The sequence below is a fragment of the Canis lupus genome, chromosome 22 (assembly GCF_048164855.1).
Source record: "Canis lupus baileyi chromosome 22, mCanLup2.hap1, whole genome shotgun sequence".
NCBI lineage: Eukaryota > Metazoa > Chordata > Mammalia > Carnivora > Canidae > Canis > Canis lupus.
Window position 1 is genome coordinate 12,712,970 of NC_132859.1, and position 13,960 is coordinate 12,726,929.

General features: G+C 36.0%; 1 long non-coding RNA gene across 19 annotated transcripts in view; it reads right to left on the reverse strand.

Moving 5' to 3' along the window:
- LOC140613892 (uncharacterized) overlaps positions 1–13,960 on the reverse strand; it is a 195,920-nt gene that overhangs the window by 68,383 nt on the left and 113,577 nt on the right. For 7 of the 19 annotated variants that reach the window (XR_012014785.1, XR_012014783.1, XR_012014781.1 and 4 more), the window contains 3 exons: positions 9,709–9,809; positions 9,209–9,320; positions 4,917–6,562 (listed from right to left, as the gene is read on the reverse strand). This is a non-coding gene — a long non-coding RNA (uncharacterized lncRNA). Of the gene's footprint in view, positions 1–4,916; positions 6,563–9,208; positions 9,321–9,708; positions 9,810–13,960 lie in introns of those variants that run through there. The other 12 variants (XR_012014791.1, XR_012014797.1, XR_012014788.1 and 9 more) reach the window with 2 other exon arrangements.

Below are 13,960 nucleotides of genomic sequence, written 5' to 3' on the forward strand. Positions count from 1 at the left end.
AATTTGTAAACAATGACTAGTGAAGAGGAGAAGAGGCAGCCAGAATGGGGAAGATCAAGATTAGAAAAGATAAGGAATGACAAAAGGCAGGATAAATAATGAAGCTGAAATAGCTTCTTTCACTTCTCATCCAAATGAAAGAGCTTAGTCAGATCTTGGAGCAGGTGTTTGTAACTCAAGGATTTCTGAGGGGGCATCGATGCCTATTCAGGGGATAGTAAAACCTCCACATTTGAAGTAAATACAGAATATATTTGTGAGTTTTTCTAAAGAGAGAAATATAATTTTTGTCAGATTTTTTTCAAAGTTGAAAACTGACTCTAAAGTGGACAATATGTTATAGTCTGATACCAGGCTTAAGCAAGAATCAAATGAAGCATAACATTCACGGCAATCACATCTGAAAGTGGCCCATCATCCAGATCCAGTGGAGACAGAGCAAAATCAGCTGCATTTCTCCCCACCCAGATGAAACTTCAGCTGTCCTTCAAGGCTCAAATTAAATAGGTACTAGTTCTTCAGCACTATCCTTCAGGGATATTAGAAAAAAAGGCACATACATTCTTTTAAATGAAATAAATATAATAATTATGAATTTGTTACTGGAGCAACTGGAGCCCTTAGGCACTGCCTGTAGAAATGCAAAATGGTATGACCACTATGGAAAAAAAGTGTGGTTCTTCAAAAAATTAAAAATGGAATTGCCATACAATTCATCAATCCCCCTTCTAGATATATACCCAACAGTATTAAAAGCAGTGTCCCAAAGAGGTTTTTGGACAACCACGTTCACTGCAACATTTTTCACAGTAGACAAAAGGTAGAAGCAACTCAAATGTCTCTCAAAAGACGAATAAACAAAATGTGCTATAAACATAGAATATTATTCATCCTTATAAAGGAAGGAAATTCTGACACATACTACAACATGAATCAACTCTGAGGACATTATAATAAGTAAAATAAGGCAGTCCGAAAGACAAATACTGTATGATTTCACTTTATATGAAGTGAAGTATCTAGAATACTTAAACTTGTAAGGTCAAAAAAATAAAATGGTGGTTGCCATAGGTTGGAGGGAGGTGAGAGTGGGCAGTTGTTTAATGGTTGATATAGTTTCAGTTCTGTAAGATAAAAAGATTTCTGGAAATCAGTTACACAATAATTCAAATATATTTAATATTGCTATTTATTTGAATATGATTAAATGATAAATTTATATATATATTTTACCACAGTTAAATTGTTTTACTTTTTTTAAAAACATGGTTTAATTCTATATCTATTAACTTACAGGGATTTCCATGCTGTATTTTTAAGTGAGACAAGCAGGTATTGAAATAATGTTTTACAACCTCATTTTTGAAAAAAAGTAAATATTTTAAATGCGTTTATAAAAGTCATATAGTCATATAAATAATGATATACATCAAATTATCAGCTAATTTGAAGCAGGCAATGGCAACTGATTAACTCTGTCTTGTATGTTTTGTTTTTTCACTTCTACAAAGAGCATTTTCTTCAATAACTAAAAATAATAATTAGCAAAGAAAAATGACACAATGTAATAAGGATTCAAGCGGATACAGACATCAAAATCTATGTGAGATGAAGACAGGAGAAAATCTGTGGCTGTAGGAGATGGTTTCTGAAAAGGCTTGTAGCCAAGATCACATAAGAGCTGGACCTTGACCTCTGAGTGACTAAAGAGAGGTTGTCCAGATCTGGAATGCAGGAAAATAAAGACGGCAAGCTTGATGAAGATGGCATCTGTTGCTGTTGTTAAAATAATTCCATGCATATCAGTTTTTCCCTATTCAACTCATGAAGTTTGTGAGCAATATCTGATTTATGTGCAACTATGACTAACATTTTAATGACATAGAACATAATTCATAACTCCAAATATTTAACCCCAAATGTGCTTTTCTCATTTAACAATAGACTGTGAACATGCCTCCAGGACAATAAAGATTCAACTGCTTCTTTTTGACAAATTCACATTTTTAAAAAAAAATCCTATTCATAAATAGAAGGAATAAAAATCAATGAATTAAGCATTCAATTCAATAAATTAAAAATAATAAAATCGACTTTAGAAAACACAAATGAAGATAGATAACATTAAAAATTTAAGGAATTGATAGATCCAAGATGAGAGGGAAAACTAATGAGCATAAAAGAAAACTTTGCAAAACTCTATCCAAAAGAACTTAAAATCCAAGTGAAATTGATTTTTTAGGAAAATGCAAATTTCCGAAATTGTATCCAGAAATTGGAAAACTGAACTACATCGACTGCCATGTAAGAAACTGAGAAATTCAAAGAGGTAAAAAACAAAAGAAAACAAAACAAAAAAAAAAAACCTCTAATGCTCAGAACTCACACAGGTAATTAAAAACAAGAAGATGGGATTCATGTAACAAGACATGAGTAACCAAGGATCCCAATTCCTAGCATGACATTTGTTTAGTTGTGATGTGACCACTGATGCAAGAAAAAAGCATTTGTAAGCCTAAGGATATGTTTAGATGGAAAGGCAACACAGAAAAGTTGTTCTCTCCCTACTCTTAACCTTTAATGCCAACTCAACTACACTGGCTTAACAAAGTTCCTGACTAGCTGTCAGTTGGTTTCTGCTAAGGGAGTTCTAGGAAGCCCTGATTGTTGATGGAGATGATGAGTGCCATGTGACCCCCCCATTACTGACTGCAACCTGGATGAACATCTGATAAAGGACAGTTAACATATATTATGACTAATGGTCTACAAAATTTTATTGGTCAATCACAATCACTTTGGAAATTTTACTATTACCAAAAAAAAAATCCCAGTTGTTCAGTGAGTCATAGAGGCAGCGGTAGATAAGGGTGGCCAAGTCATGTTAATTAGTATACTGTATTAATAAAACAGAAACATAAAGGATCTCCAAACTCAGCTGCAAGAAGGCAACACTGAAATCCACCCAGAGTGGCTTTGGATCTTTTTTTTTTTAAGGTTTTATTTATTTATTTATTCATGAGAGACACAGAGAGAGAAAGAGAGAGAGAGAGAGGCAGAGACACAGGCAGAGGGAGAAACAGGCTCCATGCAGGGAGCCTGACGTGGGACTCAATTCTGGGTCTCCAGGATCAGGTGCTGGGCTGAAGACTGTGCTAAACCACTGAGCGACCCAGGCAGCCCGGCTTTGGATCTTAACAGCCTTTCAGTAATCACCTCAGAAAAGTCTGGGTAGGCTAGGGTTCCTGTTCTTCTGGTAAGGCCCAACGGATTGTGTTTCCTTAGCTTCTCACGAGGCCTCACAACACAGCTGGAATCCAAGTCTTTGTCATTTCCACTTCCATCCAGATCATGAAATTCACCCCTGCCCCTCCCCATTTAGCTGAGAAAGTTTCTGTTCTGGGCTCTGGCCTCAGAAACAATTCTCAGAAAACATTTTGAATTCCTGAACTGGTGGCTCGATTTACCACTTTGGAAAGATTAAAGAAATTGGTCTTTTTCTAAGGCTGAAAAGATAGTGAGGAAATTTATTAATGGTATTCAAGAACATGATGGATTCTTACATAGGTGGTACTAACCAGCTGTTCTCCATCTCTACTGAGAGCAGAACAAAGGGAAATGGTGTTAAATTGCAAAATTAGGGATTTTGTCAATTTAATAAATCACCGGGTCCTCATTCTCTCATCTCCCACTCCCTGTCCCAGTTGCTAACCTTTATCAGCTAAGTGTTCATTACTAGGCATTTCATTTTCAATTCCATTTATTCCTAAGTAGGAGGACCTAAGCAGTCCTGCTCTTTGATTTATGGATGTACAGTGTACTGCCCAAGTCCTTCTCAAATCTGCGTCTGTGATGAAGCATCGCTTGTCAGAAGCACTATACAGAGCAGTAGAATGAGGGCAAATGCTGACACACTTTTCAGTTCCAATCACGCCAGACCTCTGATGCCAAATAACACAGAGGTGCACAATTTCTCCACATCGTTTTGTCGATTTCCCTCCAAACTGCATGGTTATGGGACACTTTGTTATCAGTTCTAAGGCAGCCCTGACAGCAGGGAGTGTGAGTATTATAAGGAGCAATTTAATTCTATGAAATGAACCTAATGAAAGTACACAGGTAGAGCAGAGTCATGGGGCCAAGAAACCAATGGAAGAGATACCAAGAGGATCTGTCTAGGGAGAGTGGACTGTGCTTAGCAGGGATGGCAACACAAGACAGTGATAAAGACTTGGCAATGACTTCAAGCTGAGATGTGCTGAGGATATGAAGACTCATTTGCCCAGCATCTACCCCTTTAGATTAAAAAAAAAAAAAGTAGGCTCTTTTTAAGTTTTAAGAAAGTTATCTCCCAAGGTGCCCAGTGCAGTCAAACAAGAAAGACTGTGATATGTTCCACCCAGAGACGCCTAACAACAACAAGATGTTACAGCACATACATTGGAATTTTCTAAGACGTTTCTGTAGAAATAAAACCCACACAGACTATCCTATATACAAAGGAGGAGAAAAGCTAACCAAGTCCTCAAGGACATCACACCCATCAAATTAGAAAGAAGCTCCTTTCACTTACATAAAGCTTTTGATTTTTTCAATCTGATTGTTTCCCTGGGAGTGAAACTGCTATCAATGAAGAGATATCAGTCTTCCAGAGGCCCTGTCACCAGATAACTGTCCGCATATTATGCAGAACAAGAAAATATGTTTGTGCTCTTTACAAAAACCATCAGTATCTCAGTACCACCCAATTCATTTGGCTTTGATTTTGTCATTTTCCAAGATTGTGAAAAGTGAAACAGTCATATGGATTTATGGTTGTGCCAATGCTATTTGCAGTAAATAATCACACTCCCTGAAAGGCACAAACAGAGAAAGTAATGGAGTCAATGTGAGAGGGCAGCTCTTTTTTTTTTATTATTCTTTTTTTAATTTAAATTCCATTTGCCAACATCTAGAACATCATTAGTTTCTATGTAGTTTTCAATAATTCATCAGTTGCATATAACACCCATGCTCATCAGATCACATGCCCTCCTTAATGACCATCACCCTATTTACACCATCCCCCCAGAAACCTCCCTTTCAGCAACCAGCAGTTTGTTTCCCAGAGCTAAGAGTCTTTCATGGTTTGTTTCCCTCTCTGATTTTTTTCCCATTCAGTTTCCCGTCTTTCCCTGGAGCTCTTCTGCATTATTTCTTATATTCCCCATATGAGTGAAACCATGTGATAATTGTCTTTCTCTGATTGACTTATTTTAACTTAGCATAATACCCTCCAGTTCCATCCATGTCAAAGTAAATGGTATGTATTCACCCTTTCTAATGGATGAGTAATATTCCAGTATGTGTAATATGTGTGTATATATATACACACACCGCATCTTCTTTATCTATTCATCTGTCAAAGGACATCATGGTTCCTTCCACAGTTTGGCTATTGTAGACATTGCTGCTATGAACCTTGAGGTGCAGGAGCCCTTTTGTTTCACTACATCTGTATTTTTTGGGTAAATACCCAGTAGTGCAATTGCTGGGTCATAGAGTAGCTTTATTTTTAACTTCTTGAGGAACCTCTACAGTTTTCCAAAGTGGCTGTACCAGCTTGCATTCCCACCAACAGTAAAGAGGGTTCCCCTTTTACCACATTCTTGCCAACATTTGTTGTTTCCTCTCTTGTTGTTTTTAGCCATTCTAACTGGCGTAAAGTGGTATTTCATTGTGGTTTTGATTTGTATTTCCCTGATGATAAGTGATGTTGAGCATTTTTTCATGTGTCTGTTGGCCATTTGTTTGTCTTCTTTGGAGAAAAGTCTGTTCATGTCTACTTCCCATTTCTTGCCTGGATTATTTATTTTTTGGATGTTGAGTTTGATTAAGTTTTTATAGATCTTGGATACTAGCCCTTTATCTGATATGTTATTTGCAAATATCTTCTCCCATTCTGTAGATCGTCTTTTAGTTTTGTTGACTGTTTCCTTTGCTGTGCAGAAGCTTTTTATCTTGATGAAGTCCCAGTAGGTCATTTTTACTTTTGGTTCCTTTGCCTTTAGAGACATGTCTTGCAAGAAGTTGCTTCAGCCGAGGTGGAAAGGTAGCTGCCTGTGTTCTCCTCTAGGATTCTGATGGATTCCTGTCTCACATTTAGGTCTTTCATCCATTTTCAGTTTATCTTTGTGTATAGTATAGTATAGTATAGTATAGTATAGTATAGTATAGTATAACAGAATGGTATAGTTTCATTCTTCTGCATATGGCTGTCCAATTTTCCTAGTACTATTTATTGAAGAGTGTCTTTTTTCCATTGGATAGTCTTTCCTGCTTTGTCAAAGATTAGTTGACCATAGAGTTGAGGGTCCATTTCTGGGTTCTCTATTCTGTTCCACTGATCTATGTGTCTGTTTTTGTGCCAGTACCAGGATGTCTTGATGATCCACGGCTTTGTAACAGAGCTTGAAGTCAGGCATTGTGATGCCTCCAGCACTGATTTCCTTTTTCAACATTCCTCTGGCTATTCAGGGTCTTTTCTGGCTCCATATAAATCTTAGGACTATTTGTTCCAACTCTGTGAAAAATGTCAGTGTTATTTTGATAGCAATTGCATTGAATGTATGGATTAATCTGGGTAGCATACACATTTTAACAATATTTATTTTTACAATCCATGGCAGCTCTCTTCATAGAACTTAAATTCTACTAGAACCACATCATCATAAGCTTAGTGGTTTTACACTGAATTTTGAGCATGAGACACTCAGGATGAAAAGAAAACTGTAAAAAATACTTAAACTCATCTTTAACTATTTATAATCATATTATCAAAAATTCAGATGAGCAAGCAATTTAAAACTTGTTTTTATTATTTAAAACTGGATAGCATTCCTTCAATAATGGCTTTAGGGATGTATATATATATACTTATACATATAATCTGTAATATATATAAATATATACAGATATATTCATATAATGTGTGTGTATATATAATCATTACTTCATCACTTTGACTTTTTCAATCAGTAATTTATCCTATCCCCTACTATGGATCTGTAAGTATGAAAGAAATCCGTAACAGAGGCTGAAGTAAAATGTTGACTTGAAAAGTCAAAACAAGGGCAGCCCCCATGGCTTAGCGGTTTAGCGCCGCCTTCAGCCCATGGCGTAACCCTAGAGACCAGGGAACAAGTCCCACATCAGACTCCCTGCATGGAGCCTGCTTCTCCCTCTGCCTCTCTCTCTCTCAAATAAATAAATAAATAAATAATAAACAAACAAATTTAAAAAAAAAAAAGTCAAAACAAAACAATACAATAATAAGTCTGATTCCACAAATTCCAGATACCTCATTCTTTTGCATCACATCTCATATTTTTTGCCTGCTATAGGAAACATCACTGAAAGAATCAGAAGATCTGAAAAACAGTCTTGGATTCTCAACCTCGGAAATTTAGGTCAGAGACAAGCTGGATCCATATCTGATACTTAACCCGGAAATATGAACAGACCAGGAGCTGACTCAAGTCTGCACACCACATGCCTTGTCTTACTCTGAATGTGCTTGACAGCCTGAGCCTTAGTGGAATATTCTGGTCAAAGATTCCCATATTTTTAAATCAAGATGAATGTTTGAGGATTTATATAAGAAATGCCCATGTTTCTGGGCCATGCAACTGACACTGGCTTCAAGAGCTCATGAGTTATTCCTCAGAGCCTTTAAGGGCGACAGGTTGTAAATTTGCTTACTTTGTCCTGCGCTTCCCTCCAGCCTCACAGTAACTCTCTCAATTTGGCAAATTATCTTTCTCTAGCCATTAGAATTGACAAATAGGTAAAGGGGGTTGAGGAGCACTGGCGATCTATTTATCCTAGTGATCAAACTTCTAAAACTCTGGAATCTAATAAGAAAGGGTATAAATGCAAGACATTCTCCTTGATTATGTGGAGGAATGTCATTATATCCTCGAAAAGTATACTTAATGAGATAGTTTAAATACTCTGGAAAGAAAGGGGCTTGATTACTACAACAGTTGACATAGTTAAGAGCTCATTTATTGTGGTTTTATGTATCTAAAATGCACTTTCCATACATAAGAATGGAAATCTGCTGGCTGATAAACTCTTTAAAAGGAAGATTCTATCATATACTTAAATTCCTTTGAGGATACTGAGTGCTCCATATGATAACTATTATAATTATAAGCATTTGTCAAGATGGTTTAAAATACTCTTATCACAAAATGCTTGATTATAACAGTGGACTGATGTGGCTAGGAGCTCTATCATAGTGATTGTGTATAAAAGCCTACATCGTCTACATCGTACATTTGTGAAATGGAAGAAGGGTTTTTGCACTAAATACTAAAAGTCTAGAAAAGCTCCATTTGTGATTTAAGCACCCTGAAGAAGGGCAGGGAGAGCTCAGACCTGGGCTTTGAGGCCCAAACTGAATCCTCATTATTAAAATCTCAGAGGATTAATAATACATCTGTGGCACTGGAAAAGATAGTAACAAACTTTGACATTGTTACCAACTGCTGACACTACAGAAGAGGGGTTTGCAAGCAGCTCAACATATCTGGATGTCATTCCCATCATAATGTGATACATTAATGACCTGCCATGAATTATATTATATTATATATATTATATATTATAAATAGCTTCAAGTTTATTTTCACTTTTAGTAATACAACAAACTAAATGAGTCTTTAGGCCCAGTTTCAAGTTTAACTGTTGCAATCACTCCAAGGGATTCTTATCTATTTGAGTTAAATTTAAAATCACAACTTAAAACCTTGTGGAATCTATTGAACGTTTCATAGGATGGTCATGTTGAAAGTGGATTTAATCAATGGTCATTTTATATGAACTTCCAAATACTTCCCTGAGCAAGGAAGAAAGAGTGGCAAAACAATAGAATCATCCAGAAGTAATAAAGTGCTTATGTACCAAAAACATTTAAAACACAATGCTATTTGATATATACAGCAAATCTGTGGAGAGAAATAATGATTTTAACAGGCCAACATACAGTTCTAGGAGCTATAGAAGGATGATTCTTTCACTAAAAAGCACTGGAAACTTCTCAGCTATAGCTTAAACTTTCAGAAGCTGAAGGAAGTAAATAATGAAAGACTATGATATCACATCAGGAAACACTCAAGTTCAACTTAACAAGAAGCTACATCACATCTCCATATCCATTTCTTACCCAGGGGCGGGAAGAGTACATATTATTACATTGCCATCCATTCTGTAGCTACTACATTCTCAAAATTCATCAGCTGATGAAATATGATGGAAGATGCTTCATGTCATTTTACCTGAAAAAATAGGCAGTTATTGAAAAAACAGTGATGTATTTTATAGTTGGAAGTCTAATGGAATTTTTAGGCTCGAAGCTTCCAGAAGGATAGGTACCACTTTTTCCAGGTCCTGGAGAATATTTGCTTTTAAAATGTCACCCAAACCATCTCTCAGCAGGTTTTTTTAAATATTAATATTCTCCTATTGTATCATTACATTGTACTATATCATTACTATTGTTGTTATTCTTACTATCCTTAGTCTGTCTAACTTGTCTCCAAGACTAGGGAATCATGAAATTTTATACAGCACACTCAGAAAATCATACATATACATGTCACACAGGTGTAAGTGGAGGAGCTTGCCTGGCTGCCCTGATTGCTGAGGTGTCTTAGTTCAGCTTACCTGTGACCCACTCAGGTATCAAATGAGAAATCTCTGTGCTAGGTTCTGGGCTCATTAAAAGCAGGGTATTTATCTTCATGTCCATAGTTCCAGATAGTGCACTCGATAAGTACATGTCAAAGAAAAAAAAAACAAAAAACAAATTTCTTAAGGTAGATTATAAAGTGTTTCACAGCCCTGGCTCTAAACCAAGTTCTGTATTATCTTCAGCCACTCATCCCCACTTGTAATTCATCCTAGGCTCTGAAGTATTCTAATATATATTTATGCCCTAGTCCTGTGCTTACTAACGTGGTCCATGGCAAGCATTCAATAAAAAAAAAAAAAAAAATCTAAGACCTTCAACAGAGCAATGCCAGAATGTTGCTGTTGCAGAAACACTTGCAATCCTCCCACACACATTATCAGAGTCTGAGGTAAAACCACACCCTTCCCTCTCCTATCCTCGTATCCAGTCAAGTGCTAGGTCCTACCAATCTAATTCCCTAATATCTCTCCAATCCATGCATTTCTCTCCATATCTGGATCACCAGATCACATTAGGCCCTCATTATCTCTCACCTAGACAGTTCCCATATTCTCTTGATCTTTTTTCATTTTATTTATTTATTCACGAGAGACACAGAGCACACGCGAGAGAGACAGAGACACATGCAGAGGGAAAAGCAGGCTCCACACAGGGAGCCCGAAACGGGACTCAATCCCAGGGAGCCCGAAACGGGACTCAATCCCGGGTGTCCAGGATCACAACCTGGGCTGAAGGCAGCAATAAATCACTGAGCCACCCAGGCTGCTCTCTCCTGATCTTTCTTAAAGCATTTACCTGCCTTTCTTCACACAGCAGCCCAGAGAAGCTTCAAAAATACAAATACGATGCCAACAAACTGGACAATCTAGAAGAAATGGTTAAATTCCTAGAAACATGTAACCTCTTAAAACTGAATCAGGAAGAAATAGAAAATTTGAACAGACCGATTGCCAGCAGTGGAATTGAATCAGTAATCAAAACACTCCCAACAAAGTCCAGGCCAGATGGATTCACATGTGAATTCTCCCAAACATTTAAAGAAACATTAATATCTATTCTCAATTTTTTTCCAAAAAAGCAGAAGAGGAAGACTTCCAAATTCATTCTATGAGGCCAGTACTATCCTGATACCAAAACCAGACAAAGACACCACAAAAACAAAACAAAACTAGATGCCAATATCTGATGAACATAGATGCAAAAAATCCTCAACAAATACTAGCAAAACAAATCCAACAATACATTAAAAAAATCATTTACCACAATTAGGTGAGACTTATTCCTAGAATCAAAGGTAATCCAATATCCACAAATCAATTGACATGATATATCATATCAATAAAAGAAAGGGTAAAAATTATATGATTAATTCAATAGATGCAGAGAAAGCATTTGACAAAGTACAATATTACATTCATGATAAAAACCCTCACCAATGTAGGTTTAGAGGGAATATACCTCAACATAATAGATGTTTTATATGAAAAACCCATGGCTAACATCATACTCAATGGGGAGAACTGAGAGCTTTTCCCCTAAAATCAGGAACAAGACAAGGATGTCCACTCTTACCACTTTGATTCAGCATAGTACTGGAAGTCCTAACCTCAGCAATTTGACAAGAAAAAGAAATAAAAGGCCATCCAAATTGGTAAGGAAGAAGTAAAACTTTCACTCTTTGCAGATGACATGATACTATACACAGAAAACCATAAACACTCCAAAATAACTACTAGGACTGATAAATGAATTAAATAAAGTTGCAGGATACAAAATCAATGTGTAGAAATCTGTTGCATTTCTATATGCTAATAATGAAGCAGCAGAAAGAGAAATTAAGAAAACAATTTGTAATTGCACCAAAAATAATAAAACACCTAGGTAAAACTTAACCGAAGAGGTGAAAAATCTGTACTCTGAAAACTATAAAACACTGATGAAAGAGATGAAGGCAACACAAGGAAATAGACATTCCATGCTCATGGATTGGAAGAACAAATACTATTTAAAAAAAGAGAGAGAGAAAGAGAGAACAAATACTGTTAAAATGTCTATATTACCCAAAGCAATCTAAAGATTTAATGCAATCCCTATCAAAATACCAACAGTATTCTTCACAGAATCAGAATAAACAATCATAAACTTTGTATGGAATCATAAAAGATTCTAATAACCAAAGAAATTTTGAAAAAGAAAAGCAGAACTAGAGGTATCACAATTCCAGACTTCAAATTATATTTCAAAGCTGTAGTAATTCAAACACTATGGTATTGGCACAAAAACAGATACATAAACCAATAAAACAATACAAAAGCCATATGTAAACCCACAATTACATGGTCAATTGATCATCAACACAGGAGGCAAGAATATACACTTAAGAACATCTCTTCAACAAATGGTACTGGGAAATGGACATCTACAAGCAAAAGAATGAAACTTAATCGTTTTCTTATACTATACACAAAAATAAACTCAAAATGGATTAAAGACTTAAATTGAGACCTGAAACGATAAAAATCCTAGAGTGGAACACAGGCAGTCATTTCTCTGACACTGGCCATAGCAACATCCTTCTGGATAAATCTCCTGAGGCAAGGGAAAAAGCAAAGAAACTACTGGGATGACATCAAAGTAAAAAGCTTCTACACAGAGAAGGAAACAACCAACAAAACTAAAAAACAATTTACTGAATGGGAAAAAATATTTGCACATCATGTATCTTATAAAGGGTTATTATTCAAAATATACAAAGAACTTATACAGCACAACACTAAAAAACAATTAAAAAATGGTCAGAGACATGAACAACCATTTCTCCAAAGACGACATGAAAAGATTTTCAACATCACTCCTCATCAGGTAAATACAGATCAAAACTACAATCTGAGATATCACCTCACATCTGTCAGAGTGGCTAAAATCAAAAACAAGAAAAAAGAATTGGCAAGGGTATGGGAAAGAAGGAACCCTCTTGCACTGTTGATGGGAACACAAACTAGTGCAGCCACTGTGGAAGACAGTATGGAGGTTCCTCAAAAAATTAAAAATAGAGCCACCCTATGATACACTAACCACACTACTGGGTATTTACCCCAAAAATATAAAAAACATTAATTTGGAAAGATATACACAACCCTATGTTTATAGCAGCATTATCTACAATAGCCAAATTATGGAAGCAGCCCTCGCGAGTGTCCATTGATAGATGAATGGATACAGAAGATGTAGTGTGCACACACACACACACACACACACACACACTAGATTATTCAGCCATAAAAAAGTGTTATCTTGCCCTTTGCAACAACATGGATGGATCTACAAAACATAATGCTCAGTGAAATAAGCCAGTCAGAGAAAGACAAATGTCATAGGATTTCACTTGTATGTGGAATTTAAGAAACAAAACAAGTGAACAAAAGGAAAAAAAGAAGAATCAAAAATCAGACCCTTAACTATAGGGAACAAATGGATGGGTTACCAGAGGAAGGGTGCATGGGGAAAATGGGTGAAATAGGTGAAAAGGAATGTACTTGTCTTCTTGAGCACTGAATAATGTATGGAGCTGTTGGATCACTATACTGTACACCTAAAAATATCATAGCACTATATGTTAACTACACTACAAAGAAAATGCTTAAAAACGCAAATATGAGAATCTCACTAAAATCTGTCAGGCTCTTATCGATATACTTAGATTTAGGAAAAAAAAAAGAAAAGAAATCCTTAACATGGCCTATGGTGGTCTTGTGTGATCTGTGCGCAGATCTTTCCCATTATTTTATACTCAACACTTTTTATTATTTCCCTAAATATAAGTTCACCCCCACTTCAGGACATTGACAAATAGTTTGTTTCAGATGTCTACTCACTCTTTCTTCTTAAACTAGTTAATGTCTAGTTACTCTTTAGGTACAGATCAATAGTCAAAATCTCAAGAGAAATTTAACTAAGGTTAATTTATTTATTAATTAGGATTCCTAACAGATGTTATGTTCTGCCCTGGGCTTTGGAAATACAGGTGTAAACAAGGAAAAAAAATGTGCCTGCTTCCATAGAGGCTATGAAGTAAGATTTCATGTGGCTGTAAGTAATTAAAAAGCCTAGTAGAATAGTGAAAGCACATAATGAATATTTTTTCTCAAGTACATGAAGTCCAAGAGAGGCAAGCCTTGGATTGATACAATAGGTGAGCTAAACAATGTCATCAGTGACCAAAGC